Source organism: Lagopus muta, chromosome 27 (assembly GCF_023343835.1).
Source record: "Lagopus muta isolate bLagMut1 chromosome 27, bLagMut1 primary, whole genome shotgun sequence".
In the NCBI taxonomy this organism is placed as follows: Eukaryota; Metazoa; Chordata; class Aves; order Galliformes; family Phasianidae; genus Lagopus; species Lagopus muta.
This window is the reverse complement of record NC_064459.1, coordinates 708,447-722,422: the sequence shown is the minus strand read 5'-3', so window position 1 is coordinate 722,422 and position 13,976 is coordinate 708,447. Positions and strand designations below refer to the sequence as shown.

Genomic DNA, 13,976 nt, shown 5'->3' with positions numbered 1-13,976 from the left:
TTTTCTTTCTCTTAAAAAAGCTAGCAAATTAACAACAAAAAACTCAAGCAAACAAAAATGATAGAAATTGCAATACACTAAAGGATTACCTGAAGCTGAGCTGCATACACTGTGCCTCCTACAAAAGATTTACCAAGTTGGCTATTAATTCCAAGAAATCACAAGGAAAGTTGGAAGTATATTTCTTTGAATGGGAAACCTGTACTCTGGCACAGCAAGCAGAAAATTGGCTGACACAGCAGCAGCAGTTGAATGTAATGGGTTACCCATACGGGCTCCTTAATCTGAAAACCAAAGCTAAATTTGCTTCGTCTAGTTTCTGCTGCATTCTCTTTTCATTCCAGGAAACATCCAGCCCACTCCATTTCATTTCCTGACCTTCCACCACATCCCCCCACCTTTTTCAGGAGGCTCACTTTTATTTGCTAACATAGCATTTGCCAGTCCTTTCCTAGCATACGTTACTGTGAAATATGCTTGATATTTAAAACGTACAGTGAACTCTGGAATTAAACTTAACAGCAGACTGCCTCTATATGAAAGAGAAAATAACGGTTACTTATCTCTTAGATTACTAAATTCAGAGATTACACGGTTATGACCAGCAGATCCTTTATCTTTCATTCCTAGCTACGATCAGTGTCATTAGCACAAGAAAATCTCAGTGTGCTGAGAAAAATATCCCCCGTCCATGTACTGTTTGCATTCAAGTTGGGCCATCTCTCACTTTAAGCTGCAGATATCTCTTTCTGCTCTGCTGTCTCAATACAGCTTGCAGCTCCTCTGCACAGCAGAGCGCTGGGGCGGGTTGGGGAATTAATTTCAAGCAGTTGGTTCACCAAATCCCATGGGAACTGTGCACTGCAATAACCTCAGCAGCTGGTGCTCCAAGTGAAAGGTACACTGCTTTGACCCTGCCTTTAGAAAAAGAACAAAATAAAAAGCAAAGCAATATGACATAAGAAGAAACAAGAACAGAAAACACTTTGCCGTGTGCATCGCTGCTTTTGGGGAAAAGCAGCCACACGACAGGGCTGTCAGTCATCCTAATTAATACACCATTGAGATGCACTCAAATACTGTGATGAGCAGTACAACAAAAGCCGAACAGAAATACTCAACTCTCTTTACAGCTCTTACTCTGATACAGATTAAAGGAAAATACCACTCAGCCTGGATGATTGATTACATTTTCATTTGGTAATGAAAATTCTTCTAATAATTATGTTTTGCCAAGAAGTGCACAAGTTCCCCTTCTGAAAGGCTGGTTTCTGAATACAGAGAAGGTAGAAGAGCGGAGGCTAACATCTGTTTAATTTATAACACACTGCCTGTAATAGCCTTACAACCATTCATAATTTAAGAAAGTTTCCTTCATAAACGCCAACAATTTTTGTTTGGCAAGCTATTTATTTGCTAACAGGACATCTCAGCCTGCTTTATTGACCTCGTAGGGTACCTCCATTCACTGCCAGATGCTAACAAGAATCCCACTGTAGCACTGCAAAAAATATCAAAGTTTCTGTACAATTGATTCTAGTTGTATTTTACAAGAGATTGATTCAACTGATGCCAGTTACACTGCTTAAGCCACTTATTCACATTCCCCAGATAAAGCCTAGGATTATTTAAAGCTTTAATGTTGCTGTTAGACTACCAGGGCTCCTGTACTATAGAGCAAAAGAATGCAAAGTGTTTTCTTGAAGAAAAAATTGCAACCTTTACAGGAACAGAGGGCTGTGCACGTGGAGGCAGCACAGAGCGAAGCACTGCTCCAGCACTGGGCTGTGGTTCTGCTGTTACAGGGAACTGCATGAAGCATATGTCACTAATTTGGGGAACCTCTTTTGTGCAGAAGGGGGCAGGGGGAAGCAATAAACTAAATAAAAAATCCCAATCCACAGCTCTTCATGGAATCAAGGCAAAAGGCTGCACTGTGCTCCATCCCAGCATGGGGTGAAGAGACTGGTCCACAACGTGTACTCAACTTCTCACCTGTTCCTTTGCCACCTGAGATGTCAGCAGCCACATAAACTTTTCTGAGGCATCTGATTCCTCGTCAAACAAGACAGCTTCTTGTGCAGTAACCTTCAAAGCATTAGGGAGCATTGCTGAGAAGCAGCAGTGATGCACTGGCGCTGGGAGGACAGTCCATTGAGATTTAATGTTGTGCAGCCACTGAAAACATGGGAAGGCAATTATAGCTACTGCAAATTGCACTGAAAACATCAATAGATCAAGGCAGTGATCCAGCAAAGCACTTAAGCACGTGCTTAACTTTAAGAGCTCACTCCTCCCAGGCTTGAGCCTGCTCCATCGCAGAGGAACAGCAGAAATCCCATCAAAGGAGAGTGGTGTGCACTACTCCTACAAGCAGCAAGGTGGGCCAGCAGGTAGATGGTCAGGGCAGACTAGCAGAACAGTCTCAAAGTTGTTTTGCAGACTCCAAATGCCTCACCCTGAAGAAGAATTAAAAGGAAACCGCCAACCAGTGCAGCAGATCAAATGAACTCAAATCAGTACAGTAACTACAGGAAGAAAGGTTTCTAATTGGCATCGGGAACTTGCTGGAGTTGTTAAGTAACTCTTAAATAATCATGAGATTTGTGATATTAAAAATAATGCTCTGGTTTTGTATCCACATACTTTTTGCTGAAGATACCAAAGTGCTCCAAGTAAGTTGAGCTTCATAATTCATCCAACAATTCTTCTTGCAAATATACCACTGTCTTCCCATGTTTGCTGAAATGCATGATTGATGGTTTCTGAGAATTTAAGCATTTTGGAGCCTGATTTCTTGTAGCCAAGAGTTTATTTATAGGATGAGCTCTAAAAGCAGACAGAACAAAACATAAATAGCAGAAACTTAAGCAATAGGATTTTCTTAAAGGAAAAGAGAGACAGGAGAAATGCGTTGCATGCATATGGAATTACAGCGGGATCTAAATACCACGTTGGGCATCTTGAGAAATTCCAGCCTAATTTTACTATTTCTATCTTCTTTTAATAAATTATCCATATGAAGGTTCCATTTTCAAGTATTTTCTTAAACTACTCCACATGATTTATTACGTATATCTCTGATTGCCAACTGCTCCTCATTATTTGTTGCCATCGTTACTTTGGCAACACGCAATTTGTTGCCTTCATTGTGAACTTGCAGCCAAATCAGGGAACAGAAGAATACTGAGCAAGCCTGGAATTAATTACAGAAGATGAAACGCTTTTACAGCAGTTCACTTTATACCGTTTCTTTCAGTATTAATGCATCAAGCAGAATTTTGGTACCCTGAAACTTGGGATTTGCTTTGGGATTAGCTCTTAGAACACAGATATTCAGTCTGTGCCTTGTGTTGGCTTTGTGAGAGTGCACGTAGCAGATTTGGGCTGATGCCATTCTTCAAAGTCTCTAAAAAACACTCCTTGCTATTCCTTTTCCCTTTTATTTAATTATAGATGCTTCCAGGAGATCCTTATTTCTACTGAAGGCACAGTAAGACACTAATCACGGCTGGACTACTAAACATTTTAAATAAGAATCAAGTATAAATAATAAGGTTAGGATTCTGAGTTGTGGTCCATGGAGCCGGTCGGTACTCATCTACAGAACATGAATAAAAGAAATATCCTACGTAAATACACTGTTTTCATTGAAATTATCCTAAGGAATTAATAACTGAAACAGAGAAAGAACCTCTTAAGTCATTGGAAATAGAACACTGAAGTCAGAAGGCGCTCATTTTCTGTTACTATAATGAAAGGACTTAATGTCAACAAGAAAAATTCCAAATGAAAATGTTGAAAGTTCTCTCCCTACAAGAAGATCCAGTGATGGAGATGCTGCATTAACTATGTAACTTAACGAACTGTTTTTTTGCAGAGCATCCTCCCATCCTCCTGCAGTCACCCCTAACATCCCAAAATTATGAGAAACCTTCAAGTGCTTAAGGATTTTGGAATTAACAAAAACACTGCATTCCTACAGAGCTGTGACCAAACAGCAGAGGGAGGAAATTGTGAAGCGTATGCACCAGGTTAAGGTATGATAAATGACTGTGAAGTTGTTAAGAAATTCTTGCCAAAACAGCACCAACAGACAAGACACCATTCTCCTGCCTCCCATCCTCAATTCCGATTCTTCGATAACAATTGTTTATGGAAATGATCTGACTAAAGTACTAAATAGCTTTTTAATTAAAAATATGTTGGGTTTTCTTTTCAGTTTAAAATTCTACAACTCCAAAGCAAAAAAAAAAAAAAAAAAAAAAAAAAAAAACCAGAACAAGACTCTCCTTTATCCAGCAGTTAATAACAGAGCTGATGTTCAGTTGCAGAGGAGGAACATTAACCAGTTAGTTACAGAGATGGGCAGCACAAGCAGATGAGATGAGAGGACTCCCACGTCCTGTTGGCAGCTGCCAATTCATAATTACTACTAGGCTCTTCATCAATGTTCCGCTGCCACTGGCGTAAGATAACTTCATCCATGTCCTTGTCAAACTGCTGAACATTCAGGGTATAAAATATAGACATAGATATAGACTTTATTTTCTCCTTGGAGAATTTATGTACCATTACATTCCATTATATTTTGAACATTTAAATGATGTTGAATCAGTGATCACTAAACCAAGCTCCTCTCCTTATTCAGCAAGGGTAGGATCTTTGACCCCCAACTGCCTAGAAGATGAATCCTTTTATAATTCTGACAAATTATTACTTCTCTGCCTTGACTTTTAATTAAGCATTTGGAGTCAGCAGAGCTGAATCATAACTTCACTCTAGCTATAATTCCTAACTTCTATACACAGCACTATAATACCTTTCAAACACGACAAACACACATCCTGAAAACGAAACAAACTCATTATTGTGCCCATTCGCCATCAAAGAAATAGCCTGGGTTATTTGTTTTATTTTTCTGTCCAGAAGGGGATAATCAATAGAATGCATCACTTCATGACACAGCTGCTATAATGCAGTCACAAAATGTTGCTGATATTCAGAAACAAACACTTTTCAATTTGTAAAATCTCTGCAAAATACTTTCCTTTAGCCAGCTATTAATCAAAGTAAGTTATGGCAGAAGTTTGCTGTCCCTTTTTAAAAGTTCCACATCCTCACTTTTTCTTTTTACTTTTTTTTTTTTTGCAAACAAGCTGCATCTGGGAGGACAACACATACAGTATGTGTTTGGATAAGGCATAAAACCTCACTGTGTCAATGTGAAACAGAGGAATGTGTTGGTACTCATTTCCTTGGGAAGAGGCAATAGCAACCACTGTTAATGAGGTCTTGAGTATAGCGAAATTTTAGCACTACAAATAAAGAAAATGGAGTTTCTTCTTTCAGCTTTTTATTTAGAAAGTGATACGCAACCACCGCGCTGCTATGAAAAAGGTGGTGATAAAGGTAAGAAGGAAGGAGCAACTCTTAAAGTGAAGCAGTATACAACTATAAAGGCAAATTTTCAGTAGAGAAAAGGATGAGAGACTGACTACCTCATCAGAGGATACATTCCTTTACACTAACTTGGGTAAATGGAAAAACAACTCTGCCTTTATTAGTTTTCACAGAATCACAGAAAGGCTGGGCTAGAAGGGACCACAAGGATCATCAAGTTCCAACCCCACTGCCACAGGCAAGGCCACCAACCTCCAGAGAGACAGCTATTAATTAAAACCCTAAAAATGCCCTACGTGTCAAGTCAGGGGAAGTATGCATACTGTATAAGCAACAAGAAGTACCTAATCACATTAATGTCTTCTTTCTGCTTCGCTGCACACACAGGAGTTCAATTCTACAGGCCAATTTCAATTTACATCATTTTTCATTGAATTTTCATTTTGGGGCATCTGCAGTCTCTCTACTCGGCCCTCGTGGGGGCCCATCTGGAGTGCTGTGTCCAGGTCTGGAGAACCCAGGACAAGAAAGACAGGGAGCTGTTGGAGAGGGTCCAGAGGAGAGCCACAAAGATGATCAGAGGGCTGGAGCACCTCCCCTATGAAGACAGGTTAAGGGAGCTGGGCTTGTTCACCTGGAGAAAAGAAGGCTGCGGGGTGACCTCACTGCAGCCTTTCAGTACCTAAAGAGAGCCTACAAACAGGAGGGGAGTCAACTCTTGGAAAGGGCAGATAACAGCAGGTCAAGGGGAAATGGTTTGAAGTTGAGGGAGGGGAGATTTAGGTTGATTGTCAAGGGGAAGTTCTTTGCTATGAGAGTGGTGAGGTGCTGGAACAGCTGCCCAGAGAGGCTGTGGATGCCCTGTCCATCCCTGGAGGTGTTCAAGGCCAGGTTGGATGGAGCCCTGGGAAGCCTGGTTTAGTATTTAATCGGGAGATTGGTGGCCAATGGTTGGAGATTCATGATCCTTGAGGTCCTTTCCAACCCCAGCCATTCTGTGAGTCTGATTTTACCAACAGATTTAACAAAAGCACAGGGACTCCTGCACGCTTAGGGATTTGGGTTTTTTTGAATTTCGCTGCAAAGTCAAAGCTCGGATGCATAGTGAGCAAGGCCAGCTAGCAAGATACAGCAGCAAACTGGGATACCCTTAGTTTTTGAGAATATGTTAATACAATTCTTCTTTGTACATTATTAAAGATGATACAGGTGTTAATTCCATTTACCCATGACTAATAACACTAGGAAAATTAAATCCCTTGAAAACAATCGTCATTTCACAAAAAAAAGGACTTTAGACAGTAAAACAAAGGACACAACTCTGCACTACCCTTCCTAAATATGTCACTGGATATAATTCAACTGCAAAACAATCTATTCATCTTAATTATTAAATTAAGAAAAACACATCATTTGCCTGGTTAATCAAAATCTAGAGTTATAGGAAAAAAACAAACAACAAAGCTTGTCATTTATTCTATTGCAGTTACTTCCCAAATTAAACAGGTGAGTCATAATCATCAGCTGACCAGCATCACCTACACCTACACCTGTATTTCACTGAAGGCTATTTACTGTGCCTTGAACATTACTGATACCTGAGCCACTCAGAATAATGCAATAATGAAACCAGAACCAAGGAGGAGCAAGTTCCCTATGGGTCCCATTCCCTATAGGATGGGAAGACAAAGGCTTAAAAACTATTGTCATGGATTTTCAAACACAGTTCTGCTCAATAAGGCACTGGAGTAAGAGATGAAAATTGCTGCTTGCAAACAGTTAAATGCAGTGCATAAGTACCTGTGACATACTCATTCTCCAGGAACATTACCAGCTTGCACAGGGGGTGCTAAGTACATACACCAAGTAGAAAAACAGTAACTCTACTCCTCTGAAAGTTCCTAGTCCATCCTCCTAGCTCCATCTGTAAAGAAATCTGGGTACTTGTAAGGTAGGACAGAAGGTCATAACGGACAGAATGTGGCTTTTAAGCAGTCCCTTTTCAGCATCCTTTAACCGAAAATAATTCCAGAACATGAAACTGCTGGACTGAGTTTAACATCAAGTTATTACTTTGCTTCTTCCTCTAAACAGTGCCTGACTTTCCTGGGGGATTTCCAAGTGTCAGTCATGAATCAGCTGTTTGTCAGAACTCCTGCCATTTAGCAACAGACCAGATAGAAAGGATGGAGCAAGGCACCAGGAGCTGCCTTCACTCAAGTGTCCAAAGGCTATACAGACAGAGGAGATATTTCACAGGGATAACCAGACAGCTGCAGACAGACAGCCTTGCACCCTCCAAACCTGTTGCTCGGTGTTGCAGATGGGGCTTCTCTAATTCTCATTTGGGATTCAGTATTCACGGCAGTAAGTGAGAAATGCAACACGAGGAGCCAAGGAACTGAAAAGGAGAATGTTGTCATCAGTTACGATAAATGGATCTTTCTGGGAAAGACCTGAGAAAGGACAAAAGTAGATTAAGGAAAAAAAAAAAAAAAAAAAAAAAAGAGGAAAAATATGGGCTGGTCTCTTTACACATAAGGAAAGGTTCTGAATGAAACTTAACTATTTGCTGAAACTAAAATAAATATAAGCTTTAATGTAGTTGGAGAGAAGCTACATGACCGCTATCAGCCTTACGTATCACTGTTTAAAAATTACAGTTACATGTGATGCAAGGAAATATTGTAAGCCCTGTGGAAAACAGTGTTACTGTTACAGATTGCCTTATCTGAAGTCAGAGGAATTATACAGGGAGACAGAGTGGGAATATGATGAGGCATTGGCACAGGCTGCCCAGGGAGGTGGTGGAATCACTGACCATGGAGGTGTTCGAAAACCATGGAGATGTGGCACTGAGGGACACGGTCAGTGGACATGGTGGGATGGGTTGGGGTTGGACTTGGGGAGGTCTTTTCCAACCCCAATAATCAATGATATATATATTTTCTTCTGTACAGATTCTTTAATCTGTATTTATCTTGTCTGAGTCTGACCTGAAAACAGTTGGTGAGATTATCGGGGTTTGGGTTTTGTTTGACACTGCAAGTTTCCACACACCCAAATTCCCTCAGCAAAACTGTTGGTTTTCATGGGGCTTCTTCCCAAGATAAAACACAGATTGTATGATGTCCTTTCGTACTGTTGCTCATCAAACTCTAAATCTTTTTTTTTTTTTTTTTTCAAAAAAAGATTCAAGGGAAATTTATCAATGAGGGCTGTAACGGAGTCCTTGCCAGGTAGCAAAGCTGCAAATCTCTTATCCACATTTTCCCTTAGTCTGTCTGCTTGAATGCCTTCACTCTGCTTTCACCCCCGTGAACAGAAAGCAGAACATTGTTACAACCAGAAGGTACATCAAGATATGACAAAGACCTCCTGAACAGACATGAGTGCATTTCAATTAAAACTTGGGCTTTGCTGCACTAATTGTTCCCATTATGTTAATATCATAATTGCTGCCATTTTCTTACATACTTTTGCTGCTCCTAACAAAATAGAAAAGCAACCCATAGAGAACTTGAGCATGTCATGAGAAGTTCCAGAGGCAGAGAACAGGAGGTACAGTAAATTTGTGAGAAGATTTTGCTAGAGTACTGTGGAATAATGCAACTCATTAACTCTTCATTAAGTTTAGGAAGCCACCCTTTTAAATCATAATTAGAAGATACTCTCTCTCCTCTCCTCCCCCCTCAAAATAAAAGTCTGTCAAGAATATGTCTTCTGAATAGATATTACAATGAATTTTTCTGAAATGTAATTGCTAATGGATTAATAATTGGATAGTTTGCTTAATAGAAAAGTGCTTATTATTAATAGAATTGCTAACAGTACAAGGTATAGCTAATGATCCCTCACTTTTTAGAACTGATACACAGAGGAAGGAACACACTGCACAACCCCAACGAAAGCATATATTTTCTTTTGTTCTTTTCTCACTCCTCTTTCCCTTATTCTCTGCTCCTAGAACTCTGACACTGGACATCAGCACTATTTGCACCTGGAATGAACTATTCATACCTTGAAATGTTATATTAGGTAGTATTAAAGAATCATCATCTTCCTTCCATGCCTAGGAGCTTATATAGAGGGGGCATGTTTTATGCAAGTCTGGAGCAAGCTAATAGCAGCAGCCCTAGCTAGACCATGTTTCTTAGCTGTCTCTTCTAGAGAAGACCTTCACACTGCTTCGTGCTATGCTGTGTTGTGCAAGCATGAAGTTGCACTGAATACTCTAGCTTTTCTTGCATATGGTCACATCTGAGATATGTTCCAGTGGCACTCCTGGTCAGCCATCACCACCAGCAACTTTTGATGGTTTAATTGAAGATTCATCTCCCCATAGGCACACATATCTTCCAAATCACTATAATAGCAGGCAGCATGTGATAGATTCTCACCCCTGACTTCTCCACAGGGTGAAGGAAAAGCAAAAAGCCACAGAGAGGAACCAGTAAAACCAACAGCACTGACTGAGCAAGACTCAACAGCACCTAACGGTGGTACTCACGACAGGCTCTCTGCAAAGGAACAGCAGTTGGCAACACAATAAACACAAAATAAATAAGATTTACAGATATGTCTTGAAACTATTCTGTTCAAGTCACTGGAAACTTCTTAGCAGTTTCATAGGATTTCCCATTCCCAGAATTTAGCTTAAATATGGCACGTAAATAGAGTGAGAAAATAAAGAGCATCAATGTTGCCTCTGACTACAGCAGCATATCTAAATAGCCAGAAACACATCACCTAACATCATCTTTCTTTCTCTGGAGCTAATAAACCAATTTCAAATTACTTGTAAACTGTCTAAATAATGAGTGACCTACTATTAAAGAAGGCTAAATGGATTAGCTTAACTGCAGTTCCTATAGCAAGACTGTTGATACAGAGGGACTGATTTTGGTCTATTCTAAGTTTGATTTACATCATTCTGGCAGAGTAAAGGGGAATTAAATTAACATAAATGTGATCTACGTCCACTTAAAAAATCCCTTCCTGCTTCTGTGTTGAATAAAGGTAGCTTACTGTAAATAAGGCTGAGAAAAATGACATTCAGGTTGCTACCTTGGCAAGAGAATAAGTTAAGTAATTCTCAGGGTAAGCAGTCGAAAGCAGAGTAATGTTAGCACCTGACCTGTGAAAGACATGAGGACAGTGAGTCCAGCTCCTCCTTTAGCCAGGGAGACTAAAACTGGATGGCCTGATGCCTTTCCTACTTAGCAACACGAAAGCAGAGAACTGGAATTAACATCACCAGCAGAAATGACCATCCCAGATTCAAGCTTAGTGTCACGACCATAAGGTACCAGCAGTGTATCAAAAAGGAACAAAGCTCAGCACACTGGAAGCTAAATGCTCTGAAAAAGATTAAACAAAACCCAATTTAAAACTGGGATTCTTGCCTTTTCCCACAGCTGCAGCTCGCACTGCCTGCTTTTCCAGCTGCCTTCCTGCAATCAGACACAGAACCTCTGCACCCAGGAGGACCCATCCTCTTAACTCTTTGAATTCTCTTCTATATCTTCTTTTTTACTGCAATCACAGTGAAAAACTCTACAGCACTTAACATGTACTGAGACAACTGTCTGTCATGGTGACCAACATCGATCCATAGTTATTGGAAATTCATGGCTGTATCCACATGCTTCCTTCTGTTATTCGTTCAGATCATTTCTGCTTTGAAAGATAGATGACTCCTTCTTGCATACCGGAGGATAACCAATACTTCACATAACCCCATGGCCATCCATACATCTTTTCGGATCTCTCCTGGATAGCTTCACTCTATTTGACGAGGGTTATTGCTGCTTCACCACCCTGTCTGCAGCATTAATGGAATGTTGACACTGCCTTTATCAACCTCAGCAACACATTCATGAATGCCCTGCCACCAATAAACACCTCACAGGGTGAAAGAGGATTCAAATATTCTGCATTTTGCCCAACTCTGAGGAACAGCAATCCATTCCTAAGTTTTCTTGTCATCTTCCATACTTGTCTGCTCAGTAGGAGATACACCCAACCTCGAAGTTCTTGCACTTTGATTTTCCAACTGACAAATTTCTGCAGATGTGCCAGAGTGACAACCAGGGCAGTCACAGCCAGTAGGACAGCTCTGCAGTCTGTATAAGGCGGGGGGGGAACCTGGCCATTACAAGATGCAAAGTTCAAAGTGCTTCTGCACTCAGCTATGGAGGATTCTCTAGGTCAGAAAAAGAGAAGTATTTGAACAGGTTTCTAAATTGACACCAGGGAAGACAACAGGGCACAGAACTGCTACTCAGTTGTATTCCACATGCAGAAGGCTTCTGAGACACATTCCTTCAAAAAATACTTCTATAGAAATAAACATAGCTGCTGACAAACACCTGATAACAAAAACGAGCAGAGCACACCAAATTCTAACACACTTTTGAACTGCCAAGGACCCCGGCACGTCAAGGGCAATGAGTTGTGGTTGACATGCATCCCTGATAACCACCAAGGACAAGGTGTAGCTCTTCTGATGGAGGAGTTCAGGTGGGCAGCCATAGAGTTCACAGCCCAATACACAGCTTGTTACCAGCAAGGCAACTTTTTTTTGTCTGATTCCCAGCCACAAAGATTCCAGCTTTGCGAGATGCAAGAGTGGGTCACATATTTAGCAAACGACAGTCATTCCCTGGAGATAATAAAAAAATAGCTTGTCTGTCACCAGCCTCCTTTTGTTTTTGACTTTGAGGCACATTATCTTTGCAGCAAATAAAATGCAGGTAATAAAGGGGAAAAAACAGTGCCCATAAACGAGAAACAAATCGCAGAGGCTAATAAAGAAAGTGCAAGAAAAAGTTGAGCAACTCCAACTTTGTACCACCATGGGATTCTGCACTCCCTCCAATACCATCACATACACTGAAAACAACTTTCTGCACTTGTCCTAGAGCTTGATTTCTTCTCGATTTCTTGATTTCTTCTCTTTCCTCTCAGCTTCTTTCCATATAGATGTCCCAAAAAAACTTGAGGATCCTTGTTCACAGAAGACCACCAGCCTATTTTAACAGCTTACATTTTTTTTTGCCAGGCTTATTCTAATACATACAAGAAAACACAGTCACTCTTCTTTTGGAGGAGAACTCGTTTTCTGACTATCTCATAGCATTTCTGCAAGGGCTCCTTTCGATGGATTTCAGTTCCCTCGGAGAGGCTGAATAGATTTAAATCAAATGTATCTGTTTCTGCAAACAGAATTTGGATTTAAACCCCATTTATTACACCCATAGAAAGTTCATCTCAAATGCAGACAGAATAAGTCCATTTCAGCATCATCATGCCATCTCTGTTAAGATAAATTCTTATTTCAGACTACAGATACACTTACATGAGAATTTAGCCTCAGGCAGGGTGAAAAGGCACAGATTATGACAACTTGAAGCCAAACTGCACTGCTTCACTGGAACAAATTTATAGCTGCTGAGGATCTGGTCTACGCAGCAATACAGGCTACCCTGCTGCTGTATTTCCATGGCACCACTATCAACATTATTTATAAATAAATACAGTGATTAACATTCCATTTGCATTACCTTCAGCAGCCCCTGGTCTTCACCTTTCCACTCTTTGACAGCTTCAAATATAGCTTGTATAATTCAAAAATCATCACGCAATTCACTGGGCAAATTCTTGCACATCATGCAAATTCCCATGTGGCAACAAATTAATGATTCAGACTAATTTGATATTTAACTGTGTATTATTTCAAATTTCCTATTTACAAGCAAACACCGCCTATAAAGACTAAAGAAATCAAAATCAGACAATCATCCTCTCAACAGCATTCTCCCTTAACTGCAAACAATAAATCACTTCACATAAGTAGTTTTAAGCCATAAAACTGCAAATAAGGCATTTTGTGCTGAAAATTGATTTCTATTGAGAACTATACCTCCATGCAACTTAATTTGTAACTGACGTGGATTGCGAACGGGCCTGCAGTATAAAAAATAGATGACAGTAACTAATTTAGCTGCATATTGGTAGTCTTGCATCTTCCACATAAATGGAACTTCTGGTATCTTTTCATAAATGCACAGGACCCAAAATAGAAAGCTATTTGTGCAGAACTGAAGTGCGAGTTAAAGTGCTGTTGCAATACATCTCTGGAGTTCAACTATAGTATACTTTAATTTTTCTTTCACATCTGCTTTAACATTTACCGCAGCAGGGTATGATCAGGCATTAGGAAGGCAAGATTTAAGTGTTTTACAAGGATCTGAGCAGACCCAAAGAAAGAGCACTTGCAGCGTGATAATGCCAAATAATATCCTTGCCGAATTCCAAGATACACTAAAAATAAAAGCTCTGCATTCATGCCCTGCATTAGCAATGAAAAGGAGTCCCAGAGAATGCCTTATTGCTGCAATGCGAGTTATCAAGTTGCCAAGAAAGTCTACTGCAAACTATCTTTACGATGCTTGTTACTGCTAAGCAGCAAAATTTATGTTGCCACATAGGAAACACGGATTATTAATACTTCAATAGAATAGCAGTTGTCCTAACGAATTCAGCCTGCCTTGAAGCCAAAATAAAACAAA

General features: G+C 40.1%; 2 protein-coding genes across 3 annotated transcripts in view; one reads left to right on the top strand and one right to left on the bottom strand.

The window, feature by feature from the left end:
• ANXA4 (annexin A4) overlaps positions 1-13,976 on the top strand; it is a 493,965-nt gene that overhangs the window by 120,039 nt on the left and 359,950 nt on the right. The gene's annotated exons all lie outside the window — the stretch shown is intronic.
• The window catches only part of LRRTM4 (leucine rich repeat transmembrane neuronal 4), a 433,443-nt gene that overhangs the window by 372,562 nt on the left and 46,905 nt on the right, over positions 1-13,976 (bottom strand). The window lies entirely within an intron of this gene.